Below are 25,767 nucleotides of genomic sequence, written 5' to 3'. Positions count from 1 at the left end.
ATGTTGTAGCAGTCCGACAGTAACCCGACAGTCAGAATTCAATGTTCCGACTGTCGGGAAAGCCCGTGGATCGGCAAAAAAATGGGCGCGTATTGTCAAAAAACAGCAACAATCTGCGGATATGACTGCCTTCAATGCTGTCAGCTCCAAACGTCTGGTGTACAGTTTTATATTTTTGTCAATGAATTGCTCTGGCTCAGTCCTGATCTCTGATCCCCAAGTTCCCAGCACCTCCTGAAAGTTGGGACTCTAGGTTTTTATACTATTGAATGCTAAGAAATCTATTTCCAGATAATGGAGATATCTGCAGTCAAACAAGCTGCCCTTCCACCGGAAAATGACGAATATTAAGCCCACTCCATTATCCAACCCTCCACTGCATATAAAACACCCCCTACCTCCCTGGAAGTCATTTACAAGGGACCCTTCATTCAGCTCAGTGCCCCCTTCCACACGTTACTGTTCTCCCTCCCACCACCTGTGCAGTAAAGGAGTAATTAGCAGAAGTTCCCTCTCCAGGTCCTACATGTTGAGTGGAAGATAGAGCATCCCCTGCACCAGAGAGCCCCAGGCGGGGGTGGGGGGGGGGGGGGGTGGGGTGGGGGGTGCGGCCGCAGCCACGGGGGAGTAGTGGTCGGCTCCGGGTGGGCTCCAGGGGGGGGGCAGGCGTCACTCACCTGCTCCCAGCTCCTTTCTTCCTGCTCTCCTCCTCGGATGTCGCTGCTGCTGCATCCTGGCTGCTGCTGCTGCTGCTTCCTGGCTGCTCTCCACCGCCCTCCAGTGGCCGGTGCCCTAGGCAAATGCCTAATCCTGCCTAGTGGTGGCACCGGCCCTGCCCCTGCCACCCGTGGGACATCAAAGCTGCTGCTGATAGCATTCCCCACCCCTAGGAGGGGAGACAGGGCCCCAGTGCATCGCTTTGCCCTGGGCCCACACTGCTGTTAAGACGGCCCTGGCCATAATCGGAGGAGCATGCCCCTGCGACCAGTGACCATGAAGGGCTGACAGCTGGAGCGCGCTCCCGAAAATTTATCTCCCACAGCACATGAATTCCCTGCCAATATGGTCGCTCAGCAACCATATTGCCAGCGATATGTGCTGAAATCGCCCCCGTGTGTACACAGCTTAAGAATTCATCAGAGGGCGTCCTGAGGTATCCGGGTATGGCGGGAACAGGTTTGCCCAGCAGATTTTGCCTGATATGTTTCACGCCGGGTGGTAACCAGTCGACACAGTTTTTACTTTGGCACGATCACTTACCAAATTGTGTCTCTACATTTTACTTCAATAAATATTGTTTTTAATGCACCATGAAGCGCATTTTCCCATGTATTTGTACCTAGATTTTTCACCTCTTTGGAACCTGGAGGATTTGTCTGTAAAGTTTGCTGCATCTCACATCTGTTGGACTTTGGTGGTAGCCATTAACCCCTTGTTTTACATCAGGGGTGCTCATTGCTGGACATATATATATATATATATATATATATATGTATACACAAAGATACATATATACAGATTTAATTGAACAATTGTTCTAAAGATCAATATTTGTACATTGTAAGATTATTAAATAACTTAAATAAACATTACGGGTGACATTCTATGGGGTGAGATAAATAGACTTTTGCAAATTTTCCATTTTCGCATATTTAATGAGCTCCGAAAATGTGAAAAAAGGGCGATTTTTGCCAACAAGTTGGACACACTGGAAATGCGATGGCTGCTTTTCGCAGCACATCGCATCCAGATGTTTTCACATGGAAAAGTATACAAATCGCATATTTAATGGTATGCGATTTGTATAAAGTGTGCCTATAATTCGCCCAAAAATCAGACCAGGTTCTTATGGGCGAATTAGCCAGAACCCTGCACAGATCGCAATGTTCTGTGCAGGGTTCTGGTGTAAAAAAAAAAAATAAACAGTTAAAATAAAAAAAAAAAACGAGCGGGGGTCCCCCCGCCAGAGCATAACCAGCCCCGGGCTCATTGAGCCGGTGCTGGTGACATAAAATCAGGGTCCCTGACAAATAGGGGTCCCCTTGATTTAATGAAACCAGCACCAGGCTCAAGGTCCGGCGCTGGTTCCCAAAATACGGGGGACAAAATGACTAGGGGTCCCCTGTATTTTAAGAACCAGCACCGGACCCAACCAGCCAGCAGGGTAATGCCACAGCCGGGGGACACTTATTATATAAGGTCCCGCGGCCAAAGCATTAACCCCCTGGCTGGTCAGCATGGGCAGGGGTCCTTGGGAAGTGGGGACCCCCCCCCCCAATGAAGGGGTCCCCCCCCCTCCAGGACTTACCAGCCCATGCTGAAAGTCCGGGGCTGTCCCCGATGCCCCTGGGCGGTGGGCATCGGGCTGATGGATAGTGTAAAAAAAAGAAGATAAACTATTGTTTTCTACTGGCGAACTATGAGTCCCAGCAAGCCTACCCCGCATGCTGGGACTTGGAGAACCACAAGGCATTAAATGGCACTTGTAGTTCTACAGTACAAAAAATAGTTAAATAAAACACACTGACACCCTGAACAATAAAAGTTTAATACACACATAACACACACACTGATACTTACCTACCTTGAGCCCGTAGGTCGGTCCCTGGATCCTGGGTCCTGGCTCCGGGGCTGAAGAGTCCGGTTCCGGGGCCTTGGTCCTGGTTCCGGGGCTGGTCCGGGGTCCAGGATCCAATGAAGTCCACAGGGGTACCTTAAGAAGGAAATCCTACTCACCTGGTCCCCGGCGACGTCATCGGCATCCTCTCCGGCAGACGCGCTGCTCCCGGCTGCTGTGGTACCCGCTCTCGGACTGAAGAGGCACAGAGATGTTTCATCTTCCGCGCCTCTTCTCAGAATGATTCCATTGGCCGCCTAGCGGCCAATCAGGAGCCAAGAAAGTCGGCTCCTGATTGGCCGCTAGGCGGCCAATAGAATCATCCGGAGGAAAGGCGCGGAAGATGAAAATCTCTGCGCCTCTCCAGTCCGAGAGCGGGTACCACAGCAGCCGGGAGCAGCGCGTCTGCCGGAGAGGATGCCGATGTCGTCGCCGGGGACCAGGTGAGTAGGATTTCCTTCCTCAGGTACCCCTGTGGACTTCATCGGATCCTGGACCCCGGACCAGCCCCGGAACCAGGACCAAGGCCCCGGTACCGGACTCTTCAGCCCTGGAGCCCCGGAACCCCAGGACCAGCCCCGGAACCAGGACCAAGGCCCCGGAACCGGACTGTTCAGCCCTGGAGCCCCGGAGCCCGGACCCAGGATCCAGGGACCGACCTACGGGCTCAAGGTAGGTAAGTATCAGTGTTTGTGTGGTATGTGTGTATTAAACTTTTATTTTTCAGGGTGTCAGTGTGTTTTATTTAACTATTTTTTGTACTGTAGAACTACAAGTGCCAGCGGGCCCTTTAATGCCCCGCATGCTGGGACTTGTGGTTCTCCAAGTCCCAGCATGCGGGGTAGGCTTGCTGGGACTCATAGTTCGCCAGTAGAAAACAATAGTTTATCTTCTTTTTTTTACACTATCCATCAGCCCGATGCCCACCGCCCAGGGGCATCGGGGACAGCCCCGGACTTTCAGCATGGGCTGGTAAGTCCTGGAGGGGGGGGACCCCTTCATTGGGGGGGTCCCCACTTCCCCAGGACCCCTGCCCATGCTGACCAGCCAGGGGGTTAATGCTTTGGCCACAGGACCTTATATAAAAAGTGTCCCCCGGCTGTGGCATTACCCTGCTGGCTGGTTGGGTCCGGTGCTGGTTCTTAAAATACGGGGGACCCCTAGTCATTTTGTCCCCCGTATTTTGGGAACCAGCGCCGGACCTTGAGCCTGGTGCTGGTTTCATTAAATCAAGGGGACCCCTATTTGTCGGGGACCATGATTTTATGTCACCAGCACCGGCTCAATGAGCCCGGGGCTGGTTATGCTCTGGCGGGGGACCCCGCACTCGTTTTTTTTTTTTTTTTTTTATTTGCGCTTTCCTGCAAACGTGCGATTTTCAGACATGAAAATCGCACATTTTCAGGACTAAAGACATCGCACCACCTCGCACCTATTCGCACTATTTGGCCCGTTTTTCGCATCTCATTAAATATGCGAAAAACGTGCCAATCTTGCGATTTTAAAAAGGGCGAAGTGGTGCGATAAAAAAAACGCGCATTTAGCACATCCCATAGAATGTCACCCTACATGTCCTTATTGTGTTGTCCGGGAATTGTGAATGTGATGCCTATTTGGTGAATTTTTATATACATTTTTATTTTGAAAGATGATTGTGAGAAACTAAATTGTGAAAATATATATTTATTTTCTTGGTCCATTAGCATTTATTTATTTATTTTTATTTGTGGTTTAAATGATATTTCTAAATCAGAACTATAATACGTTCAGTTGTACATTCAGCTGGATAATTCAACAAAGCTGAACTCCTCCACATTAACAGAGCCTGAAAAACTGATTTGTCTGATTCTGAATTTCAGGGAAAAACTGACTCATCTGCACACAGCCACAGTGCCCAAAGGGTGCCCAAACGGACTCATCTGCACACAGCCACGGTGGCACCTTCCACGGTGCCCAAAGGGTGTTCCAAATGGGTGCCGGACGGGGTCCCGACAGTCGGGATCCCGACAGTCATTTACACTGACGGCCACCGGCTATTCTTCCTTGTGGGGGTCCACAACCCCCATAGAGGGAGAATAGAATAGGTGGCTCGCGTAGCGATTCACCGTGCCCGCAGCGTGGCGAGCGCAGAGTGGCGAGCCTACAAGAGGCTTTGTTTCACTCACCATGCTGTCTGAGTCCAGCCAGTCGGGATCCCGACGTTGGGCTAATGACTGTCGGGATCCCGACTGTCGGACCCCTATACCACACCCATTCCAAATATGTAACACTACATGCTGTGGGAATGTAATGTAATATTATTACTGGTTTGGTGCAATATTACGCAGGGGCTTAGGAATAGGTATGGGTCATTGGGTTAATCAACTTAATGTTGACATGCATTGGGTCGACCCCTGAAGGTCGACATGGCTTAGGGCCAGTGGCGTAACTAATAAAAATGCTCCCCCCCTGATTTCGACAGTGGCGCCCTCCCCCCCCCTTACCCCTCCGCATGCCGCTTGCCGCCCCCACCGCTGCCGCATTCTTGGTCTGGATCTGTACCGCGGTCTGGCGCTCCTCTTCTCCTAATGAAAACTGACCCTCCCAAAATGGCTGCCCCTTATAGCAGACCGTTGTTAAGGATGCTAGAGGAGGCTGCCGCCTCCTCTAGCATCCTGAAAAACTGTTTTATGTAAGGGGGCAGCCATTTTGGGAGGTTCAATTTTCATTGCAGCAGAAGCAACGAGGAGAGCCGGGACCACATAGCTGGCACAGACCAGTAACAGTGAGTCCCGGCCACAGACGCTGCAGCAGCGTAACCATAGCCCCACAGACCCCTGGCGCCCACACTTTCTCAGCGCCTCCCCGCCACTCTCTATGCTCAGCAGACTATTTTATTCTCTCTCCACGCCCTAATGGATGGTAGGGCATGAAATACCGCCTGTCGACAAATGTCAGCTCTAAAAGAAAGTGAAACATCCATGTTGACCTTTTGACTGTCGATCTAGCCATTCTCGACCTAAGGCGTGTGTCTCATCCTTCCATCCATGTCGACCTTAAGCATGTCAACCTGTTTCAGGTGTCAACCTTCAGTGGTCAACCCAATGCATGTCGACCTTTACCATGTTGACGGTATATCCTTAGGAATAGTCCATTATACTCATCACTCTCTTATAATGGAAAATGCTGGGTGATTTTTTGTTATTATTATTTATTTTTATTATTATTATTTATTGTTATTATCATTATTTTTCAATTTTCAGGCCAAAAATCAGGAAAATTGTGGCAAACATCATTTATGGCATCTACAGTAAAATACACGTACAATAACTACAGTGTATGTGATAACTAGCAGGAGACTGCCACCTACTGATGATAGCTCAAATTAATACAGCAATGCATTTAAGAAAAATGATAGTTTATTAATGGTGATATATTTGATACATGCATACTGTATGTGACTTTAGCAAAATAAATACTCAGAAGTTGGGGGGCATATATGTTAGAGTTCTCATATTGTTTGCGACTTTGAAACATTGGTTTTGTCCATTTGCAAATCTTCTAAGCGTTGCTTTTATCTGCAAGATATAACAAACAAAATCCACTGAGGAACACTTTTGTTTTTGGTAACATGCACAGGTAACAGCTGAACAATTATTTGGGGTCTGAGCCATACCTGCCGACTTTTGCAAACTCCTCTCCGGGAAAAGCACGAAGAGGAGTGAAAGGGGGGCGGGAAGAGGCTTCGTTTTGGGGGCGGGGCGAGGCTGACGTCAGAATGACAGACAGCCGCATCAATTTTCGTGTCCTTGGGTGGGGGGATGGGCTAAAATGACGTGAAATGACGCAAATCGCGTCATTTTAGCCCCACTCCCTCCCCGCGGACCGGTAAAATTTGTCGTTTTCGACCGTGGGGAAGGGGGGAGCAGGGGCTGTGGGGAAAATGCGGAAGACTTGCCCCCCTTCCCAAAATATTCACATTGTCTAGTGTGTGTGTGTGTGTGTATGTGTGCGCTCTATGTCGCTGACGATGCCTGTTAACGCCTATGGTCTGCAACATTCTTCATCATCTGTAAATGCAGTATGACAGAGGACATCGCTAGCAAGCACTGTTTGTATTCACTTGTCTGTGTGGCTCCCACCCGGGGCCGGCACGATGTCGGCGTCTGCCCGTCTAGCATGTGATGTCATCCTGCTGCGCCGCTCCTCCCTCCAGCAACACCCAAGATTCAATAGCCATTCCAGGAGAGTAGGTGATTACAGTATGTATATACGTCTAGTTTACAGTGCATGTATGTGTTTTCCCAAGCTGATGAATGGAACAGAATCACGCAAGTTTGAATAAGTTCACAAGGCAGTATTTGGACCTGTGCGGAACCATCAACCACAAGATACACTGCAGCAACTGGTGCAGTGCTCACTCTGAATCAGGCCCATACAGTTTACATTCTTTAACATCGCTTTCCGAACACAAAATGCAGGGTCACAACAGGACTTTAAAATGGTTCAGTCCTGAAGCAACCCTGCAATTTGCTCTCTCTTGCTGGTTCACTGATGTCATGCGGGAGCAGGGCGGACCGGCAGTGCTCCAAGCACTGCCTCCTCCATCAGTGTGAACGGGAACCGTGTCACTGGACCTGATTAACCTGTTCACACTGCACAGCAACCCGGCAAAGAAACGGTAAAAACCCAGCTTTTTTACCGGTTCATAATGCCGGGTGATATAAAAAAAAACAGTCATAAACTTGCATTTAATAACTCATATATAATTAAATGTGCGATCACAAACATAATAGATTGTACCAGTTCTTACCACTTGTCCTTCGGTTAGCATGTGCAATAAAGATCAGAGAAGTCGTTAATGAATACATACTGTAAGCAACGTCATTTACCTGACTAATCCTGAGTCATACTGTATTTCAGGGTGTGCAGTGTGTGTACATACATTCATAGGGGTGCAGTGTCCCACAGTAACATACTGGCTAAACAGTAATATCCAAAAATTGGGGTTATTCAGGTCTGATCAATTCTCTGCAAATTTGCAGAGCCCTGCAATCAGATAGCTGCCACCCTGTCAAAGTGAAATCCAGCCCCATGCAGGCTGCAAAGAGCTTGCAAACATATCACAGCCCTGCAAGTAGCTCCTGCGTTTTCCCTGGCAGTCTGGATTACTGTCAATCAACTTGCGTACGGCCAGCGCTCAAAAAAAGACACTGGGTTTTATTTTTGAATTGTAGGATGGCCTCACGTATGCTCGCTACGAACTATACACATGCGCAGTTTGCAGCCCATCGATCAGGTCTAAATAACCCCACAATATACAAACAGTAAATACAGTATGTTCAGAACTGTAATTTTTAGGCACGGTTTTATTAGGTCAACAATGTTCATAGGGGATAAAACCGTACCTCCCAATTTTCAAAGCAGCGCTGGTGGGACCTTCATGCGCACCTCAGGCACGCGGACACAATTTGAGGGCGTGACCTCATGACAAGTGGGTGTGGCCTTCAAATTGCATCACTCACGCTAGGCCATGCCCCCGTTTTGGCGCTTCTGCCCAGTGGGTGGCAGCAGGGACTCCAAACTGTCCCCCCCCCCCCCACACACACACACACACACACACACACACACCCACACCACGGGACACTGCTGGCCCCAGGGGGAGGTCGGAACATTCCTCAAAATAATGGTACGTTCCTGCGGAAAGCGGTGCAGTTGGGAGGTGTGATAAAACCCAACATTTTATTGCCCCATGCAGGGTGATGTAGGTGAATACTTCCCAGCTATGTGGGGGCATTTTCAGAGAGGAAATAGGAACATGTGCAGCCTCCTCTGTCCGGGCTCCCTCCTCTCCTGGATAAATCCAAGTGTTACTATTCTGAATAAATAAACATGGGGAAAAGATTGGATTTCTATGTCAGATGAGATGTTGCTATGGGCAACTAATAAGATACTATCTATTATCTTCTAGAAGGTGCTAAATAAATAAGTGTATTCTGATTGGTTGCCCATAGCAACATCCCATGTGAAATAGAACTCCCATCTTAGTAAATTTACCCCTATGTATCTACAACAGGCAAATAACCTGCTACACTATGGCGATTATAGAGCAACTACAGTAGTAGATTCTGGAAGTTTAGGTCAACTGATGAATCCCAAGGAGCAAGGGCGTAACTACTATAGGTGCATGGGGTCCTCTCTTCCACCCGCTTGTCAGGGAATAGATGCTGTGCGTACGCAGCGGCGGCAAAATGGGGCGTGGCCTCACATGAGTGACACATTTTGAAGGCCGCAGACCCAACATTTGGGGCTGCACGGACCACCAATTGAAGTTGGGAGGTTTGACTGTAGGTAGGGAAAAATTATTTGCATAGAACCCACCTTTTTACTCCATCCTGCATATCATCAGTTGCCGGCTCATGGGCTACATGAGTGATCTGGGTTGGGGGTCTGTGCCACATGGGAAAAGTAACAATAATTAGGACATTAGCATGACTCTTCAGTGTAATGGCCACAAGGTGGTACTATGAGCATTTCAATGTCATTCTGCTTTGTCATTGCCTGTTAACCCCTGTAAAGTATGCATTTGTCCTGGTGTTTGTTCAATTAATCATTCCAACTTTGCAAAGGAATTAAAAAATAATTAGGTACTTGTTTCCTAGCACGGCCACAACGATTTAGATCGTTGTGGTCGTAAGATAAAAAATCGGATCGATCGCATCGCATGCGATTTGGTCGCATGCGATGCGACCGATCCGACCGACCGATTTTTCACCCGATTTTTTTTTTTTTTCACCTGATTATTTTCAATTGCCCCCCCAAATGTTACTAAGTGGGCTAGACCCCACGATAGACGTCAACCCGAAGCGTGGCGAGCGCAGCGAGCCCGCGAGGGGCGGCGGTGCGCGTCCTCCGACCTTTTCATTCCCCTACTATCCACTAGGGCGTGGAGTGAGAATAGAATAGTGTGGCGAGCGCAGCGAGCCACCGAGCCCGAAGCGTGGCGAGCGCAGCGAGCCCCGCGAGGGGACGCGTATAACTTCACAGGTATACGCGTCCCCTCGCGGGGCTCGCTGCGCTCGCCACGCTTCGGGCTCGGTGGCTCGCTGCGCTCGCCACACTATTCTATTCTCACTCCACGCCCTAGTGGATAGTAGGGGAATGAAAAGGTCGGAGGACGCGCACCGCCGCCCCTCGCGGGCTCGCTGCGCTCGCCACGCTTCGGGTTGACGTCTATCGTGGGGTCATGGCGGGCACATAAAAAATGTGAAATGGGTCATATTGGCCCATTTCACCTTTTTTATCATTTTTCCATATGTGAGATGGACTTAATCAAGTCCATCTCATCTTGTGCCATTATAATGGCACAAGACCGACAAGATCCTCCCGATTTCAATGTTAAAAGATTTTTTAACATTGAAGTCTATGGAAAAATCGGGTCAATCGGTCGGTCGCATCGCGGCCGATTTTAATTGGTCGCGACCGACCGATTGACTCGATTTCTGTCAATCAAAGGGAAAAAATTGTTAAAAATCGGCCACATCGTGAGGATCGTGTCCCTTAATTAAGAGCCACGATCACTCACGATTGTGGCCGTTCTAGGAAACAAGTACCAATAATTATAAAGGAAAATGACACATTTGCTTTCCTAACAGCTATAGACAAACCTGCATACTATGGCAACAAATGTCCCTCACGCCTCTATAACTTTATTAACTAATGGGTAGTGACAATGACTTACCTATTAATAAGGATGCTAATCAGTCTGTGTTCTGTGTAACTGTCCTAGCTAGCAGGTATTCAGGGCCCAAGCCCTGGCAGTTTAGCCAGGTGCACCATTTCACAAAGAGAAAGGACATGGGTTATCCGAGCTTCCCCCGACAAATTACTGTCTCATTTCTTTGTCTGAAATGTGTATTAGTAATATATAGAAATACGGTCTTCAAGTCTTTATGTAAGGCCTGCTAAAGTAAACAATGTCCAGGTTTGGGATGATATGTTTCCAGTCCTGCGGTGAAGAGTGTCCAGCTCTGTGGAAGTATACACTAGGTCCTAGTCTGCCCATGCGTAATGTCTATTTTGTGATATATATGTGACCTGTTGTATGCTCCAACATTTAGGCCAAGCTGCAGTAAGTGGCCAAACCTCCAAAAATTCAGTTTTCTGTGGGCTGGCACCTAATACGGAATGTGATACATTAAAGGGCTTGGATGTGGCAGGCAATGCTCTTTTTAGATTGGTGCTGCTTCTATCGGTTCTATTGCTCTGCCCCTGCTGCGAGGGATCCAACCAGATCCTTCCCAGCATCCCCAGCAGTGCATGCGTAAATTCTGTGATGACAGAAGGGGGTTCAAATTAGCCAGTGATTCCCCTATAGGCACTGGAAATGGCAAAGCAAAATGAGGATCCTGTTGCAGGTGGGAAGGTGGACCTTGAGATCAGTGGCGTAAGTTCATTCCAGTTGCCTGGAGGCAATATATAGATAGATAGGGATAACATAATAACAAATATTTCAGAACTCAGCCACAGAAGCAATATCGTTGGCTTTTCAATGACTAATTTAAACTTCCAGGGGGAGGAGACGTGCCCCCTTGGGAGCAGGAGCCCGGCAGCAGATGACTCCATTGCCTCCCAGAGTTCTGCCTCTGCTTGAGATGATCTCTGCTAACAGGGTGCTTCAACCACAAATGTATTTCTATATTTGCATATAATTATAAAAAAAATTTAAAAAATGTAGACATATTCTTTATTAATTAGTACTATGTATAAAAAAGTATGTGTTGTATTTCTGCAATAATTCATAGTTGAATGATTTGGACTTCATCTTATGGGGGAAATTAAATTGCATTCATACCATTGAGGGAACACAGCTATGGTAACATCGTTGGTTGACCCTTTGATGGTCATCCCTAAATCAGCCTCCATCTACCACACCGCAATCACAGTAGTTACTTTAAATTACTTTTGTCCATCGGAAGATCTCTGTCATTGGTAGGAATCTGTTAATGAGAAACTATTGCTGAGCGCTGCTAGTTGGTTCACGTGACAAGGACCCAGTCAGAGGAGTAAGGTGTGGCATTGAAACACGTGATGTGGTAGTGAGGATAAGCCATGTTAGACTCGTAGTATACAATCCCACCCAATCGACATTGAACCTCTACATTGATGGCAAAACCATGATGTTTTACTATCCATTGATGGTTGATGGCCAACCCTACGTCGAAAGAAAGATAAATGGGATCGAGGACCATTCTCCCAAGAGTCCAGAAGGAAAGTATGCTAAATAGCCTGGCCACCATAATAACTATTGGCACTGTCACCCTCTGCTCTAAATGGACAATTTCATCAGTAATAATCATAGGCACGGAGCAGCACCAGTCTGAAAATATCCCACCTGTTTGCACAGAAATCATAAAAACATGAACTGTTGGTGTGGCGCATAAAAAAACATGGATTACACTAAACTGGGAAAAAAATTTATTATTTCATGTGAGTAATAGCACATTATTGCATTTTTCATTGTGTTTTTTTCTTAAGCCTCAAAGGACTTTATTCCTTGGAGATGGTACAAGTTCTTAGAAAACTGGACAGTACTAGTTCATAGAGAACTGCCGAGTTATCATAAATATTGAATCAAACTAAATTACTACCTTTACGTAGGCAATGTTTGGACATTTGCAGTATGTTTATTTCAGTGTTACCAGTTTAGAATAGCGGCTCCTAAACTCAGTATTTAAACACCCAGTCCATTTTTTCAATATATCCATTCTTAAGCACATGTGACTTAATTAGCATCTCATTCATTTTGAATATACTATATGTGCAAAAGCAAGGATAGCCTTAAAAACTGAACTGTTAGGCAGGGGCAGATTTAAGGGTAAGGTCCCCCCCAGACAAGAGAGAGAGAGCGAGAGAGGAAGAGAGAAAGAGAGTGAAGCATCTTCTTGCTCTTTGCCCGGTGGGTGGCAGAATTTAAAATATTTTGCATGGCTACTGCCTCCCAAGGGACTTCCACGACATCATCAACTGGGGTGTGGTATAGGGTTCCAACAGTTGGGATCCCGACAGTCATTAGCCCGACGTCGGGATCCCGATTGGCCGGACCCAGACAGCATGGTAAGTGCAACAAACCTCCTTGCGGGCACGGTAGCTCGCTACACTCGCCACCTATTCTATTCTCCCTCTATGGGGGTCGTGGACCCCCACGAGGGAGAATAGCCGGTGGCCGTCTGGAACCCATCTGTTGGTGTTTTAACAGTCGGGATCCCGACGTCGGGTAAATGACTGTCGGGATCCCGACTGTCGGGACCCTGTCCGGCACCCCTTGAACTGGTGGCCAGCAGTCTTTAAGCTATTTTGTATGGTCGCCATCCAGCCAAGACTTCCACGGCATATTCTATCTTCAGGAGTTCTTCAATGCTCCTCCTCTACTGTTGGACTCCCACGCACAGGCTCATATTAGCTGGTACAAAGGGCCGGCAATGACAAGGCTCGCTGTGCTTGGCTCACCATGGCCATCTTGGATTTTAAAAAAATAGCTCTGCTGCACCATTTTTTAAAATCCAAGATGGCCAGGAGAGCCAATTATGGCTCACCGCGTCATCGCCCTGCCCCTTGCATCGCCTAATATTAGCCTATAAAAGAGCCGGTGAGGCAATTTGATGGGGGAGGAGGAATACCGAGGAGCTCCTGAAGATAGAATATGCCATAGAAGCCCTGGATGGGCAGCAACCTCCTAAAAAAGCTAAAAGGCTGCCACCAACCAGATGAAGAGAAGATGCCGTGGGAGCTCTGGATGGGTGGAGCCAATGTAAAAGAGCTTAAAGGCCGCTGGCCACCAGACAAAGATGTTGTGGATGTCCCTGGGCAAACAAACTACTTCCCCCAGCAGGTGCCGCCCATAGGCCATACCACACATGCCTAATGGGGAATCCAGCACTGCTGTTAGGGTGCTTACGGTCTGAGGGGCAGATTTATTAAGCCTGGAGAAGTGATAAAGTGAGAGTGATAACACATCACTTCCCCAGGCTTAATATATCTGCCCCTGTTTGAGAAACCATGAATGCTATCACTTATTGGTATTTATACCCCTGGTAGTTTTGGGAGCCAAGGGTATAAGTAGCAATAAGTGATAGATTGAATTTACCTTTTCCATAAGTATTGAGAGGTTTTCAGAGGAAACCCTACAGCTTGGTGCAAATATATACTGTCATCATGTGTATGAATTTCTCATATCGTAAATACGTCATCTTCCAAAGGGGTTACTTTTTGGGAGATCCACTTTAAATTATATCACATCAATTAAAGGGTTACAGCTTGTGTGGCAGAGAATTTCACAGTTAATGACACACAATAATGATCTTACCTGCCTTCGCTGTCATTACTGTCAATGAAAGAAAATAGTCAGTAATATAAAATAACGTGTCTAATAACATAAAACATAATAAAATGTCACACAGTGATTTGGAGAGGATTGATGGATGATGGGAACTAGAAAATAAAAACATTATTATGTGACTCATCTTTGGGATAATGACATTACAAATATTATACCGGTTGGGTATCCCGTATCCGGATATCTCAAAAACGAAATATTCCGAAAACCGTTTATTTATTGTACCCCCAATCTGCACCTTTTTTTATACTCACTTCATCCAATGGTGTCCACGGCGGCCATGGGATTCATCTTCAGCGGCATCCCCGGTCGCAAGGATGCATTGCCGCGGCATCGCTGGTGCCATGCATTTTTGGGACCAGGGATGCCACTGAAGACAAATCTGATGGTTGCCGTGGACGCCAGGGGATACCGTGGACGTCAGGGACCGCCAAGGGACCTGGTGAGTATATATATATATATATATATATATAATATTGCAAAATCCGGAATAATCCCATTTGGTCCTGAGCATTTCAGATAAGGGATAATCAACCTGTACATATGCTCGGCTTCCTCCAGATTGTCGTATTGAGCCTCACAAAGATCAGCACAGTGTTTCTCATGTAATGCAAACCTTCCACATATTTTGTACATCCAAAGCCTCTTACTGTAAAGGGCCTACACATGGGGAGATTTGCTGAGTGTGCTGAGCGTTCTGAGTGATGCTAGATCGCTCAGAATGCTCAGCAAGATCACTCAGCACACAGCAATGTGTGCTGAGCGATCTGTCAGGGTCAGTGTTCTCCACTGAGAACAATGGCCCTGACCGGTGATCTCACTAGATTTATCCAGCATGCTGGATATTAATCGCCGAGGCGATAGCAACGCACGTGGCCCGAACATCGCTATTGCTATGGCCCCTACACACAAGCCATGTGTGTAGTCCCCATTAGGCTTCTAGGTAAATGGTTCCCAAATTATTTTGAATCACTGCGCCCTAGACTATCAGATTTTTTTCCATGGCACCCCTAGGCCAAAAGCTTCCTATTGAGAAATTAAAAAAAATAAATAAATAAATAAATTCAATCACATAAATTGTGTTTATGTGTCATCCCCAGATTTAATTATGTGATGAGGGACAAGATTTGCTTCTGTTTGTCCAAATATTTTATGATTGGCAGCCACCAGCACTGATTTTGTCTTCTACATTGACCATAAATATTTGTTCGGATCCGATATGATTTCCCGGCGGTCGGGATCCCGGCGGTCGGAATCCCGACACTGGAATCCCGACCGCCGAAATCCCGACAAGGGGGGGACATGGATCGCCCCCCCTTGCGGGCTCGCTGCGCTCGCCACGCAGCGGGCCCGGTGCCTCGCTACGCTCGGCACGCTATTTTATTCTCCCTCTATGGGTGTCGTGGACACCCACGGAGGGAGAAAGTTTCGGGATTTCGGCGGTCGGGATTCCAGTGTCGGGATTCCGACCGCCGGGATCCCGACCGCCGGGAAATTAACCGCATCCCATTTGTTCTGGACCACCCACCCAGGGCACCTATGCAAGTACTCCGGGGCATCCCAGGCATCCCAGGGAGCCAGGGCACACAGTTTGGGAACCACTGTTCAAGGGGTAAAACACAGATTTACCGACAGATTAATTTTTAAATTATTTTATAAATGTTGGTAAATGTGTATTTTAGCCCCGGAAGTCCAGCATCAATTAAGGTCAGTTTTTAAATCTATCAACATCCACCAAAATAAATAAAATACAATTAAAATAAATTATTAAAAAAAATAATAAAAAAACAAGTAAATGGATAAAATAATAATGACAAAAAATATAAAAATAATAATAATAATAATAATAGTAATTTGACTATTAGTAAATATCGCCCCTAGTATATAACACAATGTGCATCTTGTTTTGGAATATTAATGTTTATGGTCAAATACTACTTCTGTAAATTAACGTAATCTCTAACTTCTCTTTTACTAATATTGGTATGCTGGAAATGTAATGTAGTGTGTAACCTTCTTACCAGTCTCTGCATTCTCGTGGCGCTAAAGGAGAAAATAATACAAAATGTAGTTTCCATTACTTTTATCCATATATAATGAAACAACAAAATGATGACTAAAATAAACAAACAATTGGAATTATCACAATCATTTCTCAGGATCAATACTATATTTACTAATTCAATATGGCTAGTATTGCTTGTCTGTGGAAACCTTTTAACCATTTAAGTACTAACATCTCTGGGAGAGATGTGCATAATATACACTAAACATACCAGCGTCGCTCACATTTCATTATATAAATTCAAATAAAAAAATCTATGGTAAGCAATACAGGTCAATATGATGAATTTACGATGCTTGTCAATTTTTACACCTATTTTGACAAATTCACTTGGCACTCAAAGGGTTAAACCAAATATCAAGTGCTCTTGTAGCAAATGTAAGTACACAGTAGATAAGAGTAATTGGGAGCCTCAAGAGTCATCATGTCAGTAAAATATATTTGTTCATGCAAATGTGTAACTGTCTATTATTTTACCTATGTCAGCAGATGTTCCGCAGCCCATGTTCGCAGTGTGTGTGTCGGCGGCTCCCAGGAAGAGTTCTCAGCTCACGCTGCTGTTTCATTCATGAGACAGGTTCTTACAGGTCTTAAACTGAATGAATTAATCTTTAGTAATTATGTATTAGGGCTGGTGGGATAAGGACATCAAGAAGGAGATTATGGTGACGATGCTGTATATCAGAGGGGGACAAACTGGTCCTCGAGAGCTACCAACAGTTTGGTGTGCGACCGACAGGTCGACAGTGTGTCCAGATAAACAAATTTGGTGTCAATAGGTTGACACCAAATGGTCGGCATGCACAAGGACAACACCAGCCAACATTCGACAATAAAATGGACGACACAAAAAAGGTCAACATTAGGTTATTTTGAAATTTTTTATATTTTTCTTGGTGGTGAATTTTTCATACTTTACAATAAACGTGGGCTCTGGTAAAGAGTGCTGACTGCAACTGTCCCCAAGCGAGGTACACTCATTCTTGGTTCACATGACGAATTGTACAGAAAAACTTTATCGTGCGTCGACAATTTCTATGTCAAACTTTTGCTTCGGGTGACATTTTGCCAATGTCAACCATTTGTTGTCAACCATTTGTTGTGGACCTATTGACTGCCTACAGAAACACTGACTGCCATTTAGACTATAACCCAAAGGTTCATGTTTTCCAGACTACCTGTAGATGTATAGAATGTGTTAGGATCCTGTTCTGGTCCATTCGCTCCCCTGCATGCAGGCAAGCAATATTGTGCGACTACACCGTTATGTGCATGTGCAGCCGCATTGTACGAGCGACCACGGCAAAATTATTATTCGCTGGCCAGGGGGCGGAGTGGCAGTGAGAGGTCACTGCCATAGGAACACCAGCGTTTCATGGGCATTCCCATTAAAACACTGGGCGTTCCCATGGAAAGTTGGCAATGACACGGTTGGTGGGGCGGGCGGCAGCTGACGTCAACGGATGTCAGCTGCCCACCCACTTTCCACACAGGGAGTCCGCAGACCTAAGACACCAACAGAGGTGTCTTATGTCTGCGAGCACTGTAGAAATCATTTTGGAGGGCGGGTGGTCGTGCAGGCGGCGTTTGGTGGACTAGCAAGGCTGCGAAATTTGCAGCCTTGCGAGTCAACCAGAATAACCTTCTATGTGTTTGAAGATCTGAGTACTACTATTAAGGTGCCCACACAAGATTTTTCTTAAGATCCCGTGTGCGTTCCTATGGATCTTTTGTTAAATCTTCTGATCTTTTGTGCAGCACGTAAGATCAGAAGATTTAGCAAAAGATCCACGGGAGCGAGCAAATCGGCCAATCGGCCCAAAAATCGTTCTAGTGTGTGGGCACCTTTAGCATTTGCCTATGCCTGTGCTGAGCGATGCTGAGCGTTCTAAAGGTGCCTACACACTAGAACGATTTCTGGGCCGATTGGCCGATTTCCGATAAATCGTCCGATATATCGTCCGATGTTTACCGATAATCGGTCGAAAATCGGCCGATTTTTGTCCTATGCGCGCTCCCGTGGATCTTTATCTGAATCTTCTGATCTTACGTGCTGCACAAAAGATCAGAAGATTTAACAAAAGATCCATAGGAACGCACAGGGGATCTTAAGAAAAATCTTTGGTAAAGATGTGCGCTTGCCTGAAATCTTTTGATTAGGACAGAAAAAAGATTTCAAGGCTAATTTATGCGCACATCTTACGATCGCAGATCTTTCTAGTGTGTGGGCACCTTAAGCAATCTAGCACTGCTCAGAATGCTCATCCTCACATCTTCCCCCTGTGTAGGCCCCATTACAGGCTTCTGATATACAAAATGTGAGAAAGGTTTGGATTACATGAGATATACTGTGCTGATCTTTTTGAGGCTCAATACCACAATCTGGAGGATTAGTAAAGATTTGAACTGATAGGCGCTATATATAGCAGCTGTACAAAGGAGGGGGCCAAACTCCAGAAGCCAAGCGTATTTATTATATTTATAATTTATTATTGCTATTTCCATATAAAATCAGAGATACTTCATTGCACTTTTTCCTAGCCATATGCTAATTATTTTAATGTTGTAAATAAATAAGAAACTGTAAATAAATAAATGTTATATCACCTTCCGTACAACTCCCCTTTTCTTACTACCACAATCTGTCAGCCTTTGAACACAGATAAGACAATAAGGACAGAGTACAGGTCACAAATATCTAGATAACATAGCAATAATCAAGATGAGTGTCATTCTTTACAACAGTACAACAGGACAGTATATTTGCATGCCCCTTACTATTGTTATGCTTTGTTGCTAATTTTGTCCCTCCACAGCTCCTGTAGACTTCTTGTTCGGTATTTGTTCTACTGTTCCCTCAGTTTATAAATGTTAGTAAAAAAAAAAAGCCTATGAGGTGACCAAGTTTTTGCCTTAATAAAAATGCCTGTGGGTGTATGAAGTTATCTGAGGAGAAGAGGCACAGTCATTGTTCCCCATTATTACCGAATTCTGACTTTGCTTTTTCCATAATTTGGAAAATAGATGTGTGTGTGCCAGATGCACTAAGCTTCAAATGTGATACAATGGAGAGTGATAAACCACCAGCCAATCAGCTCTTACCTGCCATGTCACAGACTGTGTTTGAAACATGTCAGGCAGGAGCTGATTGGTTGGTTGTTTATCACTCTCTATTTTATCACTTTTGAAGCTTGGTGCATCTGGCCCTGTGACTGATGAAGTATAAGTCTTGTAGATATTGCAGTAGGCTTATGTCACATTGGTTGCCACACTATACAGGACATGGCCAGGATCCTCAAAAAAAACTAAAAAAAACAAAACATTTTTTTTTTAAGAAAAACAAACAAACATGAAGAACTCATGTCGACCTTTTCCATGTCAACACAATGCGTGTGTTGACCTAATGACCATGTTGACCTATTTCCTGTGTTGACCTAGCAGTGGTGTAGGGTGCAATATACAACAAGACTAGATAGAAAGACCAAGCGGCCCAATTGGAGCTGCCAATACACGTAGTTTGGTACTCTTTACCTAGAACGGCGCCCAAGATTTGGATCTTGGGCATCGCAAGGTAAAAAATCGCGTCGGTCGCATCGCAAGCGACCAAAAAATCGCATGCGATTTTACATAGGGAACAATGTTAAATGGCCCAATTGACCCGATTATACATAGGGTCAATGTTAAATGGCCCACAGGGCCCAAATAGCCACCCTCAAGTGTGAAATGGCCCCCCCAATTGTTAACGCCACCCCATGATCAACGTCAACCCGAATCGTGGCGAGCGCAGCGAGCCCGCGAGGGGCGGCGGTACGCGTCCTCCCACCTTTTTCATACCCCCACTATCCACTTCGGCGTGGAGTTGAGAATAGAAAGTGTGGCGAGCGCAGCGAGCCACCGAGCCCGAAGCGCGGCGAGCCCCGCGAGGTATCTGCGTCCCCTCACGGGCTCCACAGGTGTCCGCATCCCCTCGCAGGCGCCACAGGTATCCGCGTCCGCTCGCCAAACTTTATATTCTCAACTCCACGCCGACGTGGATAGTGTGGGTATGAAAAGGTCGGAGGACGCGTACCGCTCCCCACGCTTCGGGTTGATCGTGGGGTGGCGTTAACAATTGGGGGGGCCATTTCACACTTGAGGGTGGCTATTTGGGCTCTGTGGGCCATTTAACATTGTTCCCTATGTAAAATCGGGTCAATTGGGCCATTTAACATTGTTCCCTATGTCAAATCGCGGTAATCGCGTCGGTCACATCGCATGCGATTTTTGGTCGCATACGATGTGACCGACGCGATTTACATTTTAACATGCATTTTTATGTGAAATCGCGGGCATCGCATCGGTCGCATCGCATGCCATTATAATGGCATGTGATGTACATGCGATGCCCGCGATGGGCGCCGTTCTAGGTAAAGAGTACCCGTAGTTTTAATAGGTCCCTCAAACCCTTCACCAACACCAACAAAAAATAGAAACCACAATTATCAGGCGCTCCACTTCTTCCTTTTGCAGAGAGTCCTCCGAATGAATAGAATTCATGCAAGAAAACAAAATGTGCAATAGTGAAGTACGTTCAAATCCACACTTCTATTTTAATGCACATATAAAATTCATATACAATAAAAACAATTAATAAAAATGTATGCTTCTTATGCAGCACTATTGAAAGTGCTCTTAGTGCATAAACAATCCTCAATGTAGGTATAGATGAAGAATTACCAGCTGTCGTGGGAACTGACTATTGCACAGTCCCAAATGCGCATGTGACAATGTCCAAGTTCTACCACAGCGTCTCCCGGCTTTCTCCGTCCGCCAACCAGTGAGGAATTCAATTGCCCAGTTCACCAACGCGTTTCTTCCTTTTCATAAGGACTTTTTCAAGGTGTACCAGTCCACGGCATGTGAACTCCTTATATACCCTGTCCCGTATGCCAGGCTGGATTCTAATTAGTGAATTCCTACAAGTCCCATAATCCATTGCCTGCATACAGGCTTCCTGTTAGCCGCCATTGGCTGACAGGGTTACTATGGCAATCGCCGTGTCCTGACGCAGCAGGACGTCCGGCTGCCATTGTAGTCCTTCCGGGTGTAACCGCGATCGTGCTCCCTTTCAGGTGTATGTTCGGGAGCCGATACGTCACTTCCGGCTTTCATCCACTAGGTTCATCACGCTTTCTGGGTTGCTATGGTGATGTTCTTTACGTGGACGTTCCTTAATTTTGCAGACTCGTACTGTAGTACAACCATGGGTTCCTTCTAAAAATGATATACATATAAATATATTTGAGAATAGCAATATATAAATATAAAACCACATAAAAAATAGATATATCAGTAAAACTATAAAAACTATAAAAAAAAAAACATTTTATTTCAAAGTCCGAATTCAGCCCATGGGGAATTAAAGTGCCTAAGTCATAGATCATTTGCATTTCTGCTTTAGCAAGTGGTTTGGCTAACCCTTTTTGTCTCCAATTTTCTTTGATCTGTCTTAGACCACAGAAATTGGCTATACCGTTGCTCGGACAGTGCATGAGTTGTAACACCTTTTCTAATATTTCTAAGGTGTTCACCCAGGCGCACTTTAAGTGGCCTGGAGGTGCGTCCAATGTACCATAAACCACATTTGCAATTGATGGCATAAACTACACTGCTACTATTGCACGTTACAAAATCCCTAATCTTAAAATCTTTTTGATTAATGGAGACTTCTGTGATTTTAGAGGGAGGCCCTTGTACAGAACTGCACCCCAAGCATATCCCACAATGAAAAAAACCTTTTGATTTTATAGTTGTCATCGGTTTTGTGGGTTGCACTGCACTTCTTACTAAATTAGTTTTGATTGTGGGGGCTATTTTATATATGCATTTCGGATGTGTAGGTATAATATCCCCTATCACAGGATCTTTCTTTAAATTACCCCAATGCTTCTTCAGGGATTTCTCCAGTAATTTATATTGACTGCTGTATGTTGTTACGAAAGCCCAGTCGAATTTGGTGGTATCCTTTCTTACTGTATCCTTGGGTTTGAGTAAATACCCACGATCTAGGTCTGCCACATTATTGCTCACCCCATCTATGGAGTTTCCATTATAGCCAGATTATATCAACTTTTCTTTCATCGTGCTCGCCTGATCTTTGTATATTTCTAACTGAGTACAATTTCGTCTCAGGCGCCCGAACTGGCCCTCAGGGATCGATTTGAGCCAGTCCAGGTGGTGACAGCTTCTGGCCTGGATGTAGGCCCCCGAATCCGTGGGTTTGCTAAAATTCATTGTATGGACCTCATTATTTTCAATGTACACTGATATATCTAAAAAAATTATCTTCTTAAGATCTTTTTCAAATGTAAATTAGATATTTAGTGGATTATTATTTAAATATTAAAAAATTCTTCCAATAAAATTCCACCCCCTCTCCATATAAAAATCAACGTTTCCAGAGCCCCAAAGGGACAGTGGGTCCAGATGTAATCTTCCTCCCACTTCCCCATAAATATATTTGTATAACTTGGGGCGAACCTGGTGCCCATTGCCGTCCCGATGTTCTGGAGATAAAAAATTGCTGTTAAAAAGAAAATAATTATTTTCCAGGATAAAAAGGACTCCCTCTAATAAAAACTCCTGGAGATCTTTGTCCAAGGAACTTTTCATTAGTGCTTTTTTTAATGCCTCTGTCCCATTCCGATGGTCAATGATTGTGTAGAGGGATTTTACATCTGCTGTGATCAGCATATATCCCTCTTCCCATCGTATCCCTCTTAGGTCATTCAATATGTCCCTCGTATCTTTAAGATGGGATTTATTCAGGGTGACTAACGGTTGCAAAAAGTAGTCAATATACTCTGACAAATTTGCAGTGATTGACTCAATACCCGAAATAATCGGTCTACAGGGGGTCCTTATGGACCTTTGGGAGGATATATATAACTGGGATGGATGGGTCCTTGTTGAGTATAAAGGAATACTCCTTCTCTGTGAGGACCTCCCTGTTTTTATACCTGGTCAAAAGATCTTTGATTTTTTTTCTTGGATTCTTTTTGTGGGATCCCCTCTTAGTTTTGAATAGGTATTGCTATCCTCCAATTGTCTATAAATCTCCTTATCATAGTTTTCTTTAGTCATTATGACAATCCCCCCGCCTTTATCTGTGGGTTTTACCACAATTTCTTCATTATCTCTCAGATTTTTTAGGGCGGTTGGCTCTTTGAATGTTAAATTGCAATTTGCTACATTTTGCCCCATTTCTTTTATGTCATCTGACACAAGACGGAGGAAAGTCTCAATGTAATTACCCCTTACATGGGCCGGGTCAAAAATCGATTTTGGTTTGAACGGGGTATGGGGGTTTTCATCAAGAGGTTCTGCTGTCTGGTTTAGGAAAAATTTCTTTAAACTTAACTTTCTGATAAATTTGTTGAGGTCAACAAAAGTATTAAACTTGTTAAGAGGAAGAGATGGGGCATATTTCAGTCCCTTCTACAGGACCGCAATCTCCGCTATCTCAAGCTGGTGGTTGCTGAGGTTGAATATTTTTATTTTGCCTGTTTTTTTTTAGCCACATTCTCCTGTATGTCCCTAATTTTCCTCGTTTTCCTCTTCATTCGTTTAGAGTTAGGTTTTCTTCTTTTACCACCCCTTTTCCCTCTTCTTGTTTTGTGATTTATCTCGGTCTGAGGGTATCCTGTCAATTGGATAAAAAAGCCGGTTATGGCGCTCTGTCCTCTCTTAAGGAGTCATATCTATTAGCATGCTTCCATGTCCTATACGGTCCTTCCCTTTTTGGACCGTAATTATTAAATCTATCTCTTCCATATGGACGAGAGTGGTATTCATGATGGTAAGTTTGGGGATGATAGTCCCTATTAATTCCGTCTCTCTCATTGTCCCTTGAATGGTAATTGGGAAACCTTCGATTAAAATGTCTCCTTATGGGGGGTGCCTCATAATTAGTTCTTATTGGGCCCTGATTCTCTCTAAAGTATTTTCTTTTATGTGGTGGGACCCATTTTTATTTAGTTTGGTTAATGGTTTGGACTTCTACATTTTCCCATTTATTTTTGGTGGGTTTTTTTTATTTATTTTTATTTTAGTCTTTGGCCCCTTAGTTCTTTGTTCTCCCACACTTTCTGTTATCACAACCTCCACTTCACATTCACCTGTTTCCTCTAGGGTGCAGCCAGCGCACCCAGAGCAGGCCCATGTCATGGCGCCCCCCCCCTCCTCACTCTCCCCCCCATCTCCCCCCACACATTGCAGTGTAATGGCTGAAGTCGACTCCTCACTGTTACCTGGAAGAGGCGGGGTTCCCTTTCATCTGTCAGTCAACCAAGGTCAGAGGCAGGCAGGCGGTAACTCACTGTAAGCTCGCCCTGGCCGGCACATACACACAACGGCGCACAGGACAGGACACAGCAGGGGGGCGTCCTGCAAAACCTTTGGCGCCCGGAGCACAAGCTCCACCGGCACCACCCTAGCTACACCTCTGGGACCTAGTGACAGTCAACCTAATGCTTGTAGAGACCTGTGACCGCAACCCTTTGGCAATGTAATAGGGTGCAATTTTTTAGAATGTGCAAATGTTTGCCCTCCCCAGCATAACTGACTACGGGCCGGTCCTGGTTCCCTGTATTAATGAAACCAGCACCGGGCTCTTGGACCAGTCCTGGTTCCAAAAATATGGGGGACAAAAATAATAGGTGTCCACTGTATTTTGGAACCAGCTCCAACAGCCAGCAGGGTGATGCCACACCCGGGGGAGACTTTTTATACAAGCCCCCCATCCCAAACTTCATCCCCTGGCTGGTTAACCCTGGATGGGGTCCCTGGGGTAGTGGTCCCCACCCCCCAATAAAGGGTCCCTGGTAGTTCGACAGCAGAACCCAATGTTAATTAATAATTCTATTTTTTACACTTAGCAATCAGCCCGACACTCACAGCCTAGGGGTGGCAAGAAAAGCCCCGGACTTCAGCCCTGAATGGGTCCCAGCAAGCCTCCCCACATGCAGGAACTTGAAAAACCACAAGTCCCAGCATACAGAACATTAAAGGGCCCGTTCAGGCTTGTAGTCCACAGCGTGAACAATATTGCAATAAATAGACACCTACACCCAGAACAGTACAATTTTATTAACATACAGTACATGCATACATGTATTCATACACGCAAACATACATATACTCACCTCTCCCAGGTCCCCCGCAGATCGGTCCTCTTCTCCAGTAGGATCCAAGGGGGTTTAAAAAAAAAAAAAAAAAACAACCAATGAGAACCCCGAACTGGAGGAGCCGCCTGTGTGTATAGTCACAGGCTGCTCTTCACCGCTACTGAGAGGAACCCAATCAGAGCTCAATATACTTAACAATATATTGTGCATATGGTCTAGCGTGTATGCACTATATCAATAAGGAAGCACTGGAGGTTGTTAACAACATCCCACCTACCCCGGTGTGTCTACATGCAGCTCAATGGTGGCTATATCGGCAGTGACTGCATGTTCAGCAGAGGCCGTCAATGATATAATTTATGAGATTGTTCAGTGTGTATGCACTATATTGTTTGCCCGGGAGTTCAAGGGAAATTGTGGATGATATACGTCGGAGCCCCTGCATGTCACAAATGGTCAAATTATTTGTCAGAAGTATAGTACAGAACTTTCTTGCATTTGTCATTCAGTGTAACAATCAAGAGAGTCGTATTTAGAGTAGATTGTT

At 45.4% G+C, this 25,767-nt stretch overlaps 1 long non-coding RNA gene across 1 annotated transcript; it reads right to left on the bottom strand.

Moving 5' to 3' along the window:
* Nucleotides 1-8,976: 8,976 nt before the first annotated feature.
* Nucleotides 8,977-16,640, bottom strand: LOC146026998 (uncharacterized). The gene is made up of 4 exons (XR_014454618.1): nucleotides 16,534-16,640; nucleotides 16,013-16,034; nucleotides 13,962-13,979; nucleotides 8,977-9,046 (listed from the first exon to the last, which is right to left on the bottom strand). It is a non-coding gene; the product is annotated as an uncharacterized LOC146026998 (long non-coding RNA).
* Nucleotides 16,641-25,767: the final 9,127 nt, after the last annotated feature.

This window comes from Crinia signifera, chromosome 8, assembly GCF_055691185.1.
Source record: "Crinia signifera chromosome 8, ASM5569118v1, whole genome shotgun sequence".
Taxonomy (NCBI): domain Eukaryota; kingdom Metazoa; phylum Chordata; class Amphibia; order Anura; family Myobatrachidae; genus Crinia; species Crinia signifera.
This window is presented reverse-complemented; position numbering and strand designations above follow the sequence as displayed.